Below are 19625 nucleotides of genomic sequence, written 5' to 3'. Positions count from 1 at the left end.
GTCCGATGTGGCGGTTCGTTTGGTCACAACACGGGGTGGGGGCGTCGGGGCGCGGCCTAGTCCGCTTCTTTCTGGCCCCTCCATCAGTAAAGTCGGTTTCTCGTAACTGCAGAGAGAGAGGGCATCGTTGAAAACACAATAATGATACCATCAATCAGTGAATCAATGATAATCAACAATATAACAACCACACAAACCAATTCCTATCACCTGCCCTAAAACACACAAAACAATTCCTATTACCTGCTTAAAACACACAGAAACATTCCTATTGCCTGCTCTAAAAACACACAGAACAATTCTATGCCTGCTCAAACAAAACATTATTACATGCTCTAAAACACACAGAACAATTCCTATTACCTGCTCTAAACAACAAACAATTCTATTACCTGCCTCTAAAACACACAGAACAATTCTATACCTGCTTAAAACCACAGAAACATTCCTATTACCTGCTCTAAAACACACAGAACAATTCCTATTACCTGCTCTAAAACACACAGAACAATTCCTATTACCTGCCTAAAACACACAGAACAATCCTATTACCTGCCCTAAAACACAGAACAATTTCCTATTACTGCTCTAAAACACAGAACAATTCCTATTACTGCCTAAAACACACAGAACAATTCCTATTACCTGCCCTAAAAACACAGAACAATTCCTATTACCTGCCCTACAAACACACAGAACAATTCCTATCTACTGCCCTAAAACACACAGAAATACAATTCCTATTACCTGCCTAAAACACAAAACAATTCCTATTACCTGCCCTACAAACACAGAACAATTCCTATTACTGCCCTAAAACACACAGAACAATCCTCATTACCTGCCCTAAAACACACAGAACAATTCCTATTACCTGCCCTACAAACACACCAGAAAATTCCTATTACCTGCCTCTAAAAACACAAGAACAATTCCTATTACCTGCTCTAAAACACACAGAACAATTCCTATTACCTGCCTAAAACACAAAACAATTCCTATTACCTGCCTAAAACACATAGAACAATTCCTATTACCTGCCCTAAAACACAAAACAATTCCTATTACTGCCCAAAACACACAGAACAATTCCTATTACCTGCCCTACAACACACAGAACATTCCTATTACTGCCCTAAAACACACAAGAACAATTCCTATTACCTGCCCTAAAACACACAGAACAATTCCTATTACCTGCCCTACAACACACAGAACAATTCCTATTACCTGCCCTAAAACACACACAGAACAATTCTCTATTACCTGCCCTAAAACACAGAAACAATTCCTATCTAATGCCCTAAAACACACAGAACAATTCCTATTAACCTGCCCTAAGAACACACACAAGAACAATTCCTATTACCTGCCCTAAAACACAACAGAACATTCCTATTACCTGCCTAAAACACACAGAACATTCCTATTACCTGCTCTTACAACACACAGAACAGATTCCTATTACCTGCCCTAAAACACAAAACAATTCCTATTACCTGCCCTAAACACATAGAACAATTCCTATTACCTGCCCTAAAACACAAAACAATTCCTATTACCGCCCTAAAACACACACGTGAACAATTCCTATTACCTGCCCTACAACACACAGAACAATTCCTATTACCTGCCCTAAAACAACAGAACAATTCCTATTACCTGCCCTAAAAACACAAACAAATTCCTATTCTGCCCTAAAACAACACAGAAATTCCTATTACCTGCCCTAAAACACACAACAATTCTATTACCTGCTAAAACACAAACAATTCCTATTACCAGCTCTAAAACAACTGATAGAACTTATCAATTACCTTTCCTACTACATCCAGCTATCAATCTGTCTAAAGCAATATCATACTGATTCAACTATAAAACAAGGTTGACAAATCCATTCAATCCCCATCGTCTTGCCAGTAGATTATTACAGGGGTATCGGCCTATGGATACTGGGGAAGGAGAGGAGGGAAGGAGGCTAGTGGACAGAGAGAGAGACTAACAAAGCTTCCCAAATTCATACCCATTCAAGATGAAATACGTAATGGCGAGCACTCCTCCTCCCACTAACACGATAATAATCTGAAGGGAACGTCACATCGCCATATTAGCCGTCATTATAGGCTAGCTGCCAGATCAAACATCAAGATCCAGAGAAGTTCAAACACTCGAAGATGGAAGCACATTCTCTAAAGGTAAGATTTACATTTCCCACCTGGATCATTTAATCAAGAAAGAAGCTCAAACTTAGCCCTTCAATGTAGAAACAAGGGAAGAGTGTTCTACATGCAAATGGCTATGTGGGGCCCTGCAACTAGGGCCACACCCTCACTTCACAGGTCTATGTACTTACATGGACAACAGAACATCTTATGGTGAAAGACAGAGAGAGGAAGAGGACTGATGTCTGAGAAAGTCAACACTATCAGTCGTAGAAAAGTCATGGCTATCTACTGCTACACACATTTAAATTCCACTGTGTGTGTGTGTGTGTGTGTGTGTGTGTGTGTGTGTGGGAGACAGGATCCAACGTACGAGTGAAGCCCATGGACTCCTCCTTCCACCTGAGCGGACCGTGGTCCTCTTCTCAACTTCAGCTCTCGCAGAGTACATCATGAGCTGTTGAAAAAACAATATCAGAGATCACTCAGTCACACACACTACTATCAGAGATCACACACTGGTCCCCTCGCCCTCACACACACACACACTACTATCACACATCAGCTCCCAAACACACACACTACTATCAGAGATCACACACGGGTCCCCTCTCCCTCACACACACCACACACTACTATCAGAGATCACACCACTGGGTCCCTCTCCCTCACACAACACACACACTATATCAGAGATCACACACACTGGTCCCCTCTCCCTCACACACACACACACTACTACTATCAGAGAATCACACACTGGTCCCCTCTCCCTCACACACACACCACATCTACTATCAGAAGATCACACACTGGTCCCCTCTCCCGCACACACACACACACACTACTATCAGAGATCAACACTGTCCCTCTCCCACACCACCACAGCAAGACTACACAGAGTCACCCCTTCCCTCCCCACACACACACTACTATCAGAGATCACACACTGTCCCTCTCCTCACACACACACACACAGACACACACTACTATCAGAGATCACACACTGGTCCCCTCTCCTCAACACAACACACACACCACACACTACTATCAGAGATCACACACTGGTCCCCTCTCCCTCACAACACACACACACACTACTATCAGAGATCACAAACTGTCCCCCTCTCCTCACAAACACACACTACTATCAGAGATCACACACTGGTCCCTCTCCCACACACACACACACACACTCATATCAGAGATCCACACTGGTCCCCTCTCCCACACAACAACACAACACACTACTATCAAGAGATCACACACTGGTCCCCTCTCCCACACACACACTACTATCAGAGATCACACACTGCGTCCCTCTCCCTCACACACACACACACACACTACTATCAGAGATCAACACACTGGTCCCCTCTCCCTCACACACACACTACTATCAGAGATACACACACTGGTCCCCTCTCCCTCACACACAACTCACCGCAAAACAGAGAGACTCTTGGCGCCGATGTCCTGACAGCCGTGTTGGATGCCAGCCGATCAGGTAGGGGATAAACTTGTGGATGGAGCCCTTGTCCTGGACAGAGCCGGACACACCCTGAACCACCTTCACCTTGTCCCCTTCACTGTGGAATCAGCCAGTCAGAATACAGAGACGGGTTAGACACGGCTGTGGAATCAGCAGTCAGAACACAGAGACGGGTAGACACGGCTGTGGAATCAGCCAGTCAGAACACAGAGACGGGTTAGACACGGCTGTGGATCAGCCAGTCAGAATACAGAGACGGGTTAGACACGGCTGTGGAATCAGCCAGTCAGAACACAGAGACGGTTAGGACACGGCTGTGGAATCAGCCAGTCAGAACACAGAGACGGTTTAGACACGGCTGTGGAGAATCAGCCAGTCAGAATACAGAGACGGGTTAGACACGGCTGTGAGATCACCAGTCAGAACACAGAGACGGGTTAGACACGGCTGTGGAATCAGCCAGTCAGAACACAGAGACGGGTTAGACACGGCTGTGGAATCAGCCAGTCAGAACACAGAGACGGGTTAGACACGGCTGTGGAATCAGCCAATCAGAAACACCAGAGACGGGTTAGACACGGCTTGGAATCAGCCAGTCAGAAAACAGAGACGGGTTAGACAGCGGCTGTGGAATCAGCCCAGTCAGAACCAGAGACGGGTTAGACACGGCTGTGGAATCAGCCAGTCAGAAATACAGAGACGGGTTAGACACGGCTGTGGAATCAGCCAGTCAGAACACAGAGACGGGTTAGACACTGCTGTGGAATCAGCAGTCAGAACACAGAGACGGGTTAGACACTGCCGTGGAAATCAGCCAGTCAGAATACAGACGGTTTAGACACGGCTGTGGAATCAGCCAGTCAGAATACAGAGACGGGTTAGACACGGCTGTGGAATCAGCCAGTCAGACACAGAGACGGTTTAGACACGGCTGTGGAATCAGCCGTCAGACTACAGAGACGGGTTAGACACGGCTGTGGAATCAGCCAGTCAGAATACAGAGACGGGTTAGACACGGCTGTGGACATCAGCCCAGTCAGAATACAGAGACGGTTAGACAGACGCTGTGGAATCAGCAGTCAGAAACAGAGACGTTGACACGGCTGTGGAATCAGCACAGAACAAGAGACGTTTAGACACGGCTGTGGAATCAGCCAGTCAGAACACAGAGACGGGTTAGACACGGCTGTGGAATCACCAGTCAGAAACAGAGACGGTTTAGACACGCTGTGGAATCAGCCAGTCAGAATACGAGACGGTTTAGACACGGCTGTGGAATCCAGCCAGTCAGAATACAGGCGACGGTTTAGACACTGCTGTTGTGAATGCAGCCCGTCAGTAACTAGAGACGGTTTAGCCATGCTGTGGAATCAGCCAGTCAGAACTACAGAGACGCGGTTTAGACACTGCGTGGATATCAGCCAGTCAGAATACAGAGACGGGTTTAGACACGGCTGTGGAACTCAGCACAGTCAGAATACAGAGACGGGTTAGACACTGGCTGTGAATCAGCAGTCAGAATACAGAGACGGGTTAGACACTGCTGTGGAATCAGCCAGTCAGAATAAGAGACGGGTAGACACTGCTGTGGAATAGCCAGTCAGAATACAGAGACGGTTAGACACTGCTGTGGATCAGCCAGTCAGAATACAGAGTAGAGGTTAGACACGGCTGTGGAATCAGCCAGTCAGAATACAGAGACGGGTTAGGACACTGCTGTGGAATCAGCCAGCAGAATACAGAGACGGGTTAGACACTGCTGATGGACAGCAAAATTCTCAAATGAGAGCACAGGAGAGGCTTAAACCAGGAAAGTTGGCATCATTTGTTTTGAGAAATGATTACATTTGTCATATATTGTATCACAATGTGAACCGTCTGAATTAGGACAAACCAATAAATACATGATATTAATCAGACATAAAATATTAATTCATTCATCAGCGATTAAAACTTCTTCGGGCTAGGGGGCAGTATTTTCACATCCAGATTAAAAGCGTGCCCAAAGTCAACTGCCTGCTACTCAGGCCCCAGAAGCTAGGATATGCATATTATTAGTAGATTTGGATAGAAAACACAAGTTTCTAAAACTGTTTGATGATGTCGTGTGGTATAAGATTATTTGGCAGGCGAACCCCGAGGACAAACCATCCAGATTTTTTTTTTGAGGTCACTCTTTTTCAATGGGTTTTTTATGGGAAATCTAGACTTCTAAGGCAGTCTATCCCTTCCACTAGATGTCAGTCTTTAGAAATTGGTTGATGTTTTCCTTTGTGAATGAAGAAGTAGCCCTGTCAGAATGAGGGTTTGAGTGAAGTGTAATGTTTGTTAGAGGCGCGTGGACCTGAAAGCACGCCCACTTTGTTTTCCTCCGGTATTGAACACAGTTTATCCCGTCTTAAATTTGGATCGATTATTTACGTTAAAAAATACCTAGTTTGTATTAGAAAGTTGTTTGAATGTTTGGACAAAGATACAGGTAATTATGAGATATTTTATAGTCATGTGCGCAAGTTGGAATTGGTGTTTTTCTGGATCACACGCGCCAAATAAATGGACATTTTGATATATAACGACGGAATTAATCGAACAAAAGGACCACTTGTGATGTTTATGGGACATATTGGAGTGCCAACAGAATAAGCTTGTCAAAGGTCATCCCAGGTGATGGTGTTTGTTTTGCAGGTGTTCCCCCCAGACCTCTCCCGTGGGGTGTGTGGGGTGTCGGCAGGGAGAGTGATGAGGTGGGTGTCAGATGTGGCGGTTACGTTTGGTCACAACAGGGGTGGGGACGTCGGGGGCGGCCCTAGTCCGCTTCTTTCTGGCCCCTCCATCAGTAAAGTCGTTTCTCGTAACTGCAGAGAGAGAGAGGGCATCGTGAAAACACAATAATGATACCATCAATCAGTGATCAATGATAATCAACAATATAACGACCACACAAAACAATTCCTATTACCTGCCCTAAAACACACAGAACAATTCCTATTACCTGCCCTAAAACACAAAACAATTCCTATTACCTGCCCTAAAACACACAGAACAATTCCTATTACCTGCCCTAAAACACACAGAACAATTCCTATTACCTGCCCTAAAACACCAAACAATTCCTATTACCAGCTCTAAAACAACTGGATAGAACTTATCAATTACCCTTTCCTACTACATCAGCTATCAATCTGTCTAAGCAATATCATACTGATTCAACTATAAAACAAAGGTTGACAAATCCCATTCAATCCCCCATCGTCTTGCCAGTATATTTATTACAGGGGTATCGGCCTATGGATAACTGGGGAAGGAGAGGAGGGAAGGAGGCTAGTGGACAGAGAGAGGAGACTAACAAAGCTTCCCATAATTCATACCCATTCAAAGATGAAATACGTAATGGCGAGCACTCCTCCTCCCACTAACAAGATAATAATCTGAAGGGGAACGTCACATCGCCATATTAGCCGTCATTATAGGCTAGCTGCCAGATTCAAACATCAAGATGGGAAGCACTTCTCTAAAGGTAAGATTTACATTTCCCACCTGGATCATTTAATCAAGAAGAAGCTCAAACTTAGCCCTTCAATGTAGAAACAAGGGAAGAGATGTTCTACATGCAAATGGCTATGTGGGGCCCTGCACTAGGCCACACCCTTCACTTCACAGGTCTATGTACTTACATGGAACAACAGAACATCTATGGTGAAAGACAGAGAGAGGAAGAGGACTGATGTCTGAGAAAGTCAACACTATCAGTCGTAGAAAAGTCATGGCTATCTACTGCTACACACATTTAAATTCCACTGTGTGTGTGTGTGTGTGTGTGTGTGTGTGTGTGTGTGGGAGACAGAGTCCAACGTACGAGTGAAGCCCATGGACTCCTCCTTCCACCTGAGCGGACGTGGTCCTCTTCTCAAACTTCAGCTCTCCAGAGTACATCATGGAGCTGTGGAAAAACACAATATCAGAGATCACTCACGCACACACACTACTATCAGAGATCACCACACTGGTCCCCTCTCCCTCACACACACACAACACTACTACAGAGATCACACACTGGGCCCCTCTCCCTCACACACACCACACACTACTATCAGAGATCACACACGGGTCCCCTCTCCCTCACACACACACACACTACTATCAGAGATCACACACTGGTCCCTCTCCCTCACACAACACACACACACTACTACAGAGCACACACTGGTCCCTCTCCCTCACACACACACACACTACTATCAGAGATCACACACTGGTCCCCTCTCCCTCACACACACACCACATACTATCAGAGATCACACACTGGTCCCCTCTCCCACACACACACACACACACTACTATCAGAGATCACACACTGGTCCCCTCTCCCACACACACACTACTACAGAGATCACAACACTGGTCCCTCTCCCTCACACACACACACACACCACACTACATCAGAGATCACACACTGGTCCCCTCTCCTCACACACACACACACACACACACACTACTATCAGAGATCACACACTGGTCCCCCTCCCTCACACAACACACACACACACTACTATCAGAGATCACACACTGGTCCCCTCTCCCTCACACACACACACACTACTATCAGAGATCACACACTGGTCCCTCTCCCACACACACACACACACACTACTATCAGAGATCACACACTGGTCCCCTCTCCCACACACACAACACAACACACTACTATCAGAGATCACACACTGGTCCCCTCCCCACACACACACTACTATCAGAGATCACACACTGGTCCCCTCTCCCTCACACACACCACACACACTACTATCAGAGATCACACACTGGTCCCCTCTCCCTCACACACACACTACTATCAGAGATCACACACTGGTCCCCTCTCCCTCACACACAACTCACCGCAGAACAGAGAGACTCTTGGCGCCGATGTCCTGACAGCCGTGTTGGATGCCGCGATCAGGTAGGGATAAACTTGTGGATGGAGCCCTTGTCCTGGACAGAGCCGGACACACCTGAGCCACCTTCACCTTGTCCCCTTCACTGTGGAATCAGCCAGTCAGAATACAGAGACGGGTTAGACACGGCTGTGGAATCAAGCAGTCAGAACACAGAGACGGGTTAGACACGGCTGTGGAATCAGCCAGTCAGAAACAGAGACGGGTTAGACACGGCTGTGGAATCAGCCAGTCAGAATACAGAACGGGTTAGACACGGCTGTGGAATCAGCCAGTCAGAAACAGAGACGGGTTAGACACGGCTGTGAATCAGCCAGTCAGAATACAGAGACGGTTTAGACACGGCTGTGGAATCAGCCAGTCAGAATAACAGAGACGGGTTAGACACGGCTGTGGAATCAGCCAGTCAGAACACAGAGACGGGTTAGACACGGCTGTGGAATCAGCCAGTCAGAACACAGAGACGGGTTAGACACGGCTGTGGATCAGCCAGTCAGAACACAGAGACGGGTTAGACACGGCTGTGGAATCAGCCAATCAGAAACACAGAGACGGGTTAGACACGGCTGTGGAATCAGCCAGCAAAACAAGACGGGTTAGACAGGCTGTGGAATCAGCCATCAGAACACAGAGACGGGTTAGACACGGCTGTGGGAATCAGCCAGTCAGAATACAGAGACGGGTTAGACACGGCTGTGGAATCAGCCAGTCAGAACACAGAGACGGGTTAGACACTGCTGTGGAATCAGCCAGTCCAGAACACAGAGACGGGTTAGACACTGCTGTGGAATCAGCCAGTCAGATACAGGACGGTTTAGACACGGCTGTGGAATCAGCCAGTCAGAATACAGAGACGGGTTAGACACGGCTGTGGAATCAGCCAGTCAGACACAGAGACGGTTTAGACACGGCTGTGGAATCAGCCAGTCAGATACAAGAGACGGGTTAGACACGGCTGTGGAATCAGCCAGTCAGGAATACAGAGACGGGTTAGACACGGCTGTGGAATCAGCCAGTCAGAATACAGAGACGGTTTAGACACGGCTGTGGAATCAGCCAGTCAGAACACGAGACGGTTTAGACACGGCTGTGGAATCAGCCAGTCAGAACACAGAGACGGTTAGACACGGCTGTGGAATCACCAGTCAGAACACAGAGACGGTAGACACGGCTGTGGAATCAGCCAGTCAGAATACAGAGACCGTTTAGACACGGCTGTGGAATCAGCCAGTCAGAATACAGGAACGGTTTAGACACGGCTGTGGAATCAGCCAGTCAGAATACAGAGACGTTTAGACACTGCGTGTGGAATCAGCCAGTCAGAATACAGAGACGGTTTAGACACGCTGTGGAATCAGCCAGCAGAATACAGAGACGGTTAGACACTGCTGTGGAATCACGCCAGTCAGAATACAGAGACGGGTTAGACACGGCTGTGGAATCAGCCAGTCAGAATACAGAGACGGTTAGACATGCTGTGGAATCAGCCAGTCAGAATACAGAGACGGGTTAGACACTGCTGTGGAATCAGCCAGTCAGAATACAGAGACGGGTTAGACACTGCTGTGGAATCAGCCAGTCAGAATACAGACGGGTTAGACACGCGTTGGAATCAGCCAGTCAGAATACAGAGACGGGTTAGACACGGCTGTGGAATCAGCCAGTCAGAATACAGATGACGGTTAGACACTGCTGTGGAATCAGCCAGTCAGAATACAGAGACGGGTTAGACACTGCTGATGGACAGCAAAATTCTCAAATGAGAGCACAGAGAGCAGCTTAAACCCAGGAAAGTTGGCATCATTTGTTTTGAGAAAATGACTTACATTTGTCATATATTGTATCACAATGTGAACCGTCTGAATTAAGGACAAACCAATAAATACATGTATATAATCAGACATAAAATATTAATTTCATTCATCAGCGATTAAAACTTCTTCGGGCTAGGGGGCAGTATTTTCACATCCAGATTAAAAGCGTGCCCAAAGTCAACTGCCTGCTACTCAGGCCCAGAAGCTAGGATATGCATATTATTAGTAGATTTGGATAGAAAACACAGAAGTTTCTAAAACTGTTTGAATGATGTCTGTGAGTATAACAGAACTTATTTGGCAGGCGAAACCCCGAGGACAAACCATCCAGGATTTTTTTTTTGAGGTCACTCTTTTTCAATGGGTTTTTTATGGGAATCTAGAATTCTAAGGCAGTTCCTATCCCTTCCACTAGATGTCAGTCTTTAGAAATTGGTTGATGTTTTTCCTTTGTGTAATGAAGAAGTAGCCCTGTTCAGAATGAGGGTTGAGTGAAGTGTACTGTTTGTTAGAGGCGCGTGACCTGAAAGCACGCCCCACTTTGTTTTCCTCCGGTATTGAACACAGTTTATCCCGTCTTAAATTTGATCGATTATTTACGTTAAAAAATACCTAGTTGTATTAGGAAAGTTGTTTGAAATGTTTGGACAAAGATTACAGGTAACTTATGAGATATTTTATAGTCATGTTGCGCAAGTTGGAATTGGTGTTTTTCTGGATCACACGCGCCAAATAAATGGACATTTTGGATATATAACGACGGAATTAATCGAACAAAAGGACCACTTGTGATGTTTATGGGACATATTGGAGTGCCAACAGAATAAGCTTGTCAAAGGTAAGGCATGAATTATATCTATATTTCTGAGTTTCGTGTCGCGCCTGGCGGGTTGAAATGATTGTCTGTGTTTGTTTGATGGGGTGCTATTCTCAGATAATAGCATGGTTTGCTTTCGCCGTAAAGCCTTTTTGAAATCTGACACGTTGGCTGGATTAACAACAAGTGTAGCTTTAATTTGGTGTACTGCATGTGTGATTTCATGAAAGTTTAATATTTATAGTAATTTAATTTGAATTTAGCGCTCTGCCATTTCACCAGATGTTGTCGAGGGGTTCCGTTAGCGGAACGTCTAGCAGTAACAGGTCAGCAACAGTTGATGTGCAACAACTTGGTTAACCTGGTCTTCATTCCAACCCTCCTATGAGTTCTAGTGTCTGATCAAGAGTTAGTCTACGTCCCAAATGGCACCCTATTCCCTATGGCCCCWGGTCAGAAGTAGTGCACTATACAGGCCAGGGAATAGGATGTGATTTGGGCTGCAGCTCTAGTGTGTGATGTCCTCCCTACCTGAAGTAGCGTTTCTGGCTGCTGGTGCTCTTCTCCATGGCGTCCAGAGAGCCCATGCCGCGGTACTTCTTCAGCCGCACGCCGTCCGAGAAGAAGTACTCCCCCGGAGCCTCCGTGGTCGCCGCTAGCAACGAGCCCATCATCACTGGGGAGGGGCGGAAGAGGTCATAACTCAAGGTCATTGGTTGGTAAGCATTTCTCCAACTAACTGTCAGTACAGCTAGTGTTTTGTTACATTGATTAGCTTCACATTAGCTTTAAATCAGCTTTGAATTAATTAGAGGAATAGACATGAGATCAACAGTGGATTAGAGGAATAGACATGAGATCAACAGTGGTAAACAGAAAACTAGCGCTAAGACATCAAGATACTGTAAAACTATAGACCTGGGCTGTTCAATTCTGTTCCTGAAGGGCTGAAAAACTTCTGGTTTCTGGTTCTACCTGGTAGTTAATTGCACTCACCTGGTTTCCCAGGTCTGAATGCGTCCCTGATTAGAAAGAGAGGATGAAAACCAGAAGTGTTTGGGCCCTCCAGGACCGACATTGGACAGCCCTGCTATACACCTATTCTAGCCTATGAAATTAACCACATTGACCTACTGCATGCTATAAAAGGATGAATGAAGGATTAAGCTAATGAATGGGTGAATAAGTGACAACAGAAGAGTGAATGATAATGAATGCATGACAATGAAAGAGTGAACGCATTCATTAATAAGTGAATGAAAGGTACCTGTGGATGCCCCAAGTGAGAGAGCCTTGACCACGTGGCCCACGGTCTGAATGCCGCCGTCTGCGATGACTGGCACACCGAAACGTCTAGCATACTCTGCCACCTTATACACCGAGGTGCCCTGAGGCCGCCCGCACGCCATCACTACGGGAGACGGAGACAGGAAATGCGTCACCTTACCATGGTAACATATCCTATGACCGGTGTAGTCAGGCGATGTTCGGTTGGGCCCGATGGATGGATGGATTTTTTAACGGAAGTAATATTATCAGAATCGAAGTGTTCAGTAAAAAAAAATGATGATTGAATATGTCTAAGTTCTTCCAATAAGGATGTTTGTTTTGCGCTTGAAAAACGTTTGCCATCATTTGCTGAACGTAGTAATGCTGTGGAGAAAGTCGTCGCCATGGTAACCGAGAACAGAGCCTTCATAAATCACCATGACGACAGAGACTAGCAACCAGCGTAGCATCTTGGTTGGTTACTCGCTCCTCTGATCCTTCTCCAGTTTTGCTGTGTAGCTTCAGYGGTTGACCTTACATTAGAACTGATCCAAAGCCAGCTGCTATGGGTAGAGAATCCTACACGTATTATCACATTTCTACTTAATATCACTACACTCATATATCATAACATTWAGTCGTAATACTACTATTCCAAATSRCACAYTGCACTCAAGGTGTAGCATTCTGGGTTGGGTCAATTCCATTTCAACTCAGTCAATTCCGCAAGTGGGTTGAAATTTAAAACCAGCAACAATCCTCTCCTGCATTCAGATGTGAATTGATCCTGTAACGTTGATAGTAYCAGGGGGTCACTACCTTCCTGGGTGATACAGATGGAGCCACAGCCCATGCCCACTCTCAGAGCGTCCACTCCTGCATCAATCAGGTTCTTGGCCTGGGCTGCCGTCACCACTACAAGAGACAGAACACAACATCATCAGAWGGCAGGAAAAAAGGTTTAGTGTGTAMGTGTMTAAWGTATTTTCCCCCAAGACTGATCTTGATAGCCCCTCAAAGATCTGAAACTGCCATATAGTGAGAAATCCTGTCCCAGCGCTCCTCTCTCACCGTTCCCACCCACCACCTGCAGCTCGCTGTACTTCTGTTTGATGTAGTTGATCATGTTGACCTGATACACAGAGTTGCCTTGTGAGGAATCCTGCAGAAACAGAGAAAACAAGTCATGTCTGCACTGCAGTGCCACGGTCTACTGCCAATTAGAACTGAAACCCAGCCGTAACCCGACCGCAACCCAGAACCCACATGTCCACCTAAACTCATGAACAGGTCAACCCTACCACCATGTCCACCTAAACTACATGAACAGGTCAACCCCTACCACCATGTCCACCTAATACATGAAAAGGTCAACCCCTAACCACCATGTCACCTAAACTCATGAACAGGTCAACCCTAACCACCATGTCCACCTAAAACTACATGAACAGGTCAACCCCTAACCACCATGTCCACCTAAACTATAACAGGTCAACCCCTAACCACATGTCACCTAAACTACATGAACAGGTCAACCCCTAACACCAGTCCACCTAAACTACATGAACAGGTCACCCCTAACCACCATGTCCACCTAAACTACATGAACAGGTCAACCCCTAACCACCATGCCACCTAAACTACATGAACAGGTCAACCCCTAACCACCATGTCCACCTAAACTACATGAACAGGTCAACCCCTAACCACCATGTCCACCTAAACTACATGAACAGGTCAACCCCTACCACCATGTCACCTAACTACATGAACAGTCAACCCTAACCACCATGTCCACCTAAAATACATGACAGGTCAACCCCTAACCACCATGTCCACCTAAACTACATGAACAGGTCAACCCTAACCACCATGTCCACCTAACTACATGAACAGGTCAACCCCTAACCACCATGTCCACCTAAACTACATGAACAGGTCAACCCCTACCACCATGTCCACCTAAATACATGAACAGGTCAACCCCTAACCACCATGCCACCTAAACTACATGACAGGGCAACCCCTAACCACCATGCCACCTAACATCAATGAACAGGTCAACCCCTAACCACCATGTCCACCTAAACTACATGAACAGGTCAACCCCTAACCCCATGTCCACTAACTACATGAACAGGTCAACCCTAACCACCATGTCCACCTAACTCATGACAGTCACCCTACCCATTCCCCTAAACTACATGAACAGGTCAACCCCTAACCACCATGTCCACCTAAACTACATGAACAGGTCAACCCTAACCACCATGTCCACCTAAACCATGAACAGGTCAACCCCTAACCACCATGTCACCTAAACTACATGAACAGGTAACCCCTAACCACCATGTCCACCTAAACTAATGAACAGTCAACCCTAACACCTGTCCACCTAAACTACATGAACAGGTCAACCCCTAACCACCATGTCCACCTAAACTACATGAACAGGTCCACCCCTAACCACCATGTCCACCTAAAACCATGAACAGGTCAACCTAACACACTGCCACCTAACATGACAGGTCAACGCCCTAACCACCATGTCCACCTAAACTGCATGAACAGGTCAACCCTAACACCATGTCCACTAAACTAACTAACAGGTCAACCCCTAACCACCATGTCCACCTAAACTACATGAACAGGTCAACCCCTAACCACCATGTCCACCTAAACTACATGAACAGGTCAACCCTAACCACCATGTCCACCTAAACTGCATGAACAGGTCAACCCCTAACCACCATGTCCACCTAAACTGCATGCAGGTCAACCCCTAACCCAACCCTCCCACCTACCGCAACCGAATCCCAACCTAAACCTCATCTGGATCCTAACCATAACCCCAACCTCAAACCCACCAGTACGACCACGTCGACCCCAGCCTGCATCAGTAGGTCCAGTCTGTACTTGTCGTCGTCCCTGGTGCCGATGGCGGCTCCGCACAGCAGCTGTTTGCGAGAGTCTTTAGAGGCCAGGGGGTAGTCCCTGTTCTTCTTCAAGTCTGTCCTGGCGATGATGGCCACCAGCTCATCACTGTCGTTTACGATGGGCAGCTTTCCTGGTGGGGGGAGAGCGAAGAGACTTTGTTAAAAGGTGACCAAGTAATTCTGCCATCTAACCTCAAACAGTTCATAAACGACCTTGTACAGCAAACCAAAGAAAACATCATCAATAATAAGTTGAGGATTATACAATAGAACAACGTACCAGAAAACAGGCGACAATAGACATGGACTGTACCCACTGGCTCACCTTTTTTGCTCCGTTGTAGAATGTCGTTAGCCTCTTTCAGCGTGACACCGGCCGGGGCCACCACTAGCTCCTCCCTCTTAGTCATGGCCTCCTCCAGTGGTCGGCTGTGGTCCTTCTCGGAGAGGAAGTCGATGTCTCTGGAGGTGATGATGCCCACCAGCTTGCTGCCCATCTTGCCRGTCTCGGTGACGGGGATGCCGGAGAAGCCGTGGCGAGTCTTGGCCTCGAACACGTCCCCCACCGTGTGACGYGGGCTCATTACAAGAGGGTCTGTGATGAAGCCCTGCTCAAACCTCTGGACAAACAACARATATCTGTTAATAAACCATCATGTGTATAGATGCACTGCAACCCATTTAATACCAATCAACRTAAAATGATAAAAGTCATTAACTACAAAGGGTAAATGTTTTCATAGGCGTTTATGGGGTCTTACCTTGACCTTGCGGACCTCGTTGGCTTGGAATTCAGGGGTGCAGTTGTGATGGATGAGGCCGATGCCTCCCATGAGCTAAAGGCATCAAAAACATCCGACAAATAAAAATCACTTTTGGGAGCCGCAATACTGTTTATGGTTTCCCCCCCAGCAACACAAAACACTTCCAATGTGACTGACGTGGAAAGCGCACAGTAATTTCTAGCATAGAAAACACGCATATATATGTTTTACTGGCTCGCATGTCAGRCGGCAAGGTCTTACCGCCATGGCGATGGCCATCGATGACTCTGTGACTGTGTCCATGGGGGAGGAGATGAGAGGCGTCTTCAGGGTGATCTTCCTGGTCAGGGCAGAGGTCAGGTCCTGGTGGAGAAAGTAAGGAGGACATCTTGGCTCAATAACCCACAACATGTTCAGGAAATCAGTCACTCAGCACACTAGATAATATTAAATCAAATCAAAGTTTATTTGTCACGTGCGCTGAATAGAACAGGTGTCGACCTTACAGTGAAATGCTTACTTACAGGCTCTAAACAATAGTGCAAAAAAGGTATTAGGTGAACAATAGGTAAGTAAAGAAATAAAACAACAGTAAAAAGACAGGCTATATACAGTAGCGAGGCTATAAAAGTAGCGAGGCTACATACAGACACCGGTTAGTCAGGCTGATTGAGGTAGTATGTACATGTAGATATGGTTAACGTGAAAATGCATATATGATGAACAGAGAGTAGCAGTAGCGTAAAAGAGGGGTTGGCGGGTGGGACACAATGCAGATAGCCCGGTTAGCCACTGTGTGGGAGCACTGGTTGGTCGGCTCAATTGAGGTATTACAATCTGTTGCAGTGAGTGTWAATGTCCACACTGAGGAAATATACTCAATATTATTCATTTCTAATACAGAGTAGAGTGTAAGTCATTTACTTCATGAAGAAAAGAGAACCTTGACCATCATTGCTTGTAATGGTAAAGGTTGCTTTCTCAGTTGTCCACTAGGGGGCATACATGCTCCAACAAGCAAGTTTGTCCTTTGTGGATTGGCCTAAGGAAAATGACAGCTTTTGGTCACGGCTCTCAAGCATGCTTTCAATGGCTGACTGGACGATGAGTCTTAAAGTCTCAGACGAGAGTGGCAACAGCAAGTAAAGAACATGCAACTGGAAAGCAGACATCGCCATCTGGACTGAACGTCAATTATCAGGTGCTACATTTTATATGGGCTCCCGAGTGGCCCAGCGGTGTAAGGCAACGGATCTCAGCGCAAGAGGCATTACTGCAGTCCCTGGTTCGAATCCAGGCTGCATCATATCTGGCCGTGATTGGGAGTCCCATAGGGTGGCGCACAATTGGCCCAGCATCGTTCGGGATCGGCCGTGGTAGGCCGTCATTGTAAATAAGAATTTGTTCTTAACTGACTTCCCTAGTTAAATAAAAAAAAAAATATATATATATTATTATTTATTTTTTTTAATCTGTCATCAGAGACTGCTGTTGCTTTAACTAAGCTGATGCATGTGACTGAGGGGACCCAAGTCTTTCTGGAGATGTTTTTGCACAATCAGGCCGTGATCTGCCAACACACTGGGAAAGTTCCCTTTTCTAAAATAAATAAAAATCACTTCCACGGTCTTCTCAGCTGGGAGGGAAAACATGGCATTCCTCACCCATGAGAAAACCAGAGCGTGCATTTTATGACATCAAGAGCTTTCCTCCCTTATCTTTGGCAAATGTAAACTACCATACCAACTATTGTGTTTCTGAAATGGGAGAGTGAAGAAAAAGACTGGACACTGGCAGCCATTTTGTTAGCTCAACTGCACTACCCTGCCAAATTCTACAAAGGGCTAACCTTTAAAATTGAGAGACCACCTCTGCACATTGAAMCACCAGACAGAGGCCCACTTCACACTTATAAAACACCCCTGTGTGGAAGAGGGTGGGGGGTCTATTTTAGAATACAGTCTAAACAAATATTATTGCATGACCTTTGACTGTAATTACAGTTGAGACAGACAAACACAGGCTCGTCCCAGTTATCAGAGACTGACTCCACCGTCAAGAAAATATGCCAGGTTACAACCCTACGGAGACTACCCACAACGCCACGGCAACAACGCAGACAGGCACCTTCCACAGCAACAAGAGCTGTGTTCTAGTCTGGACAAAAAAAGAGATTAGAGATATCAATTAGATTAAAAACTCCTGATGGACGAGAGAGAAGGGCAGGGGGATTTCACATAAAGCCTGAGATTAACGCTCACATCAACCCCTGAGAGAAGAGTGAGCGACCAACCAGGCACAACCGTGTAGAGAGAGCGAGAGAAAGAGAGAGGGAGAGAGAGAGAGACCAGGCGTGGGAGGCCATCTTGGTAAAAATAGGGTGGCTAGGAGGTTAGGGATGACGAAGGAAGCTGAGAGCAAAATGTCTTTTTGGAAAAGCTGCAATTACAGAATGAGGTTTTGGCTTTGAATGCAGAGGGTGGTTTGTGCATCTGTGTGGACACAGCATACTGTAAAAAGGCTTTGGTTTCAGACGTGGCTCTGGCAAGGAGTGTCTGCTGAAATAATAAGGAATGTGTAGGAAGCAATACTGCTCCCCCTTGGTGCACCCATAGTCATTATCCCTGTAGTTTTCAGAGATCTGGAAGAACCAGTCTGGGGCGGCAGGTAGCCTAGTGGTTAGAGCGTTGGGCCAGTAACCGAAAGGTTGCTGGATCGAATCCCTGAGCTGACAAGGTAAAAAAAGTGCCGTTTTTTTATTTAGTAGTTTTGCCCCCGAACAAGGGAGTTAACCCACTGTTCCCAGGTAGGCCATCATTGTAAATAAGAATTTGTTCTTAACTGACTTGCCTAGTTATATAAAGGTTATATGAAAAAACTGGAGAACACTAACAAGTTCAACAGGCTAAGAGCAGCCTTCATCGTATGGCTTGCACCTACCCACCCATTACTCTATCGGTGAACACTTAAGAGGACTGGACTAGGGAAGAGGGTCTCGGAACAGTGGAATTGAGCACATGAACAGAACAGTAGGCTGAAGGTAGGTCGAAGGGTAGTCTGTAGCTCAAAACCCATATTGAATTGTCTTAGCTTTCTGGAAGGTCTTGACAGTTCCTGCTTTGGACCCAACTCCAACATGGTGGAGGTACTTGTAAAACGTTTGAAATTGGGTGGGAAAAGGGTGAGGGGTTTTTATAGGCCACTTCTGACCCACTGTCACCAGTTGGCTGGCAGTTGCATTGCACTGCACTATGAATCTTGTAGTCCTCTTGTCTTAAGCCATCTTTCTTTAGCCATGACAACCTGTGAACCTTGACCCCTGACCTCTTGCTCTGTCTGTCTTTCAGCGACTTCCTGATTCTGCCGGCTTCATTGATTTTACCTACTCAGACGATGTGGTGAGTAGTCCTCTCTTCTCTGAC

General features: G+C 46.2%; 1 long non-coding RNA gene and 1 pseudogene across 2 annotated transcripts; both read right to left on the bottom strand.

The window, feature by feature from the left end:
• Positions 1–335: 335 nt before the first annotated feature.
• LOC139024300 (uncharacterized) lies at positions 336–1241 on the bottom strand. Of its 2 annotated transcripts, none has more exons than XR_011475595.1 (3): positions 842–874; positions 445–521; positions 336–385 (listed from the first exon to the last, which is right to left on the bottom strand). It is a non-coding gene; the product is annotated as an uncharacterized lncRNA (long non-coding RNA). The 2 variants fall into 2 exon arrangements; XR_011475596.1 differs by lacking the exons at positions 336–385; positions 842–874 and adding exons at positions 943–975; positions 1165–1241 and having other exon boundaries at positions 434–521.
• Positions 1242–6415: 5174 nt separating this feature from the next.
• The window catches only part of LOC112070421 (inosine-5'-monophosphate dehydrogenase 1b-like), a 24041-nt pseudogene continuing 10831 nt past the window's right edge, over positions 6416–19625 (bottom strand).

The sequence above is a fragment of the Salvelinus sp. IW2-2015 genome, unplaced genomic scaffold, assembly GCF_002910315.2.
Source record: "Salvelinus sp. IW2-2015 unplaced genomic scaffold, ASM291031v2 Un_scaffold1321, whole genome shotgun sequence".
Taxonomy (NCBI): Eukaryota; Metazoa; Chordata; class Actinopteri; order Salmoniformes; family Salmonidae; genus Salvelinus; species Salvelinus sp. IW2-2015.
Note: the sequence above shows the minus strand (reverse complement) of the source record. Positions and strands in the feature narration are given on the sequence as shown.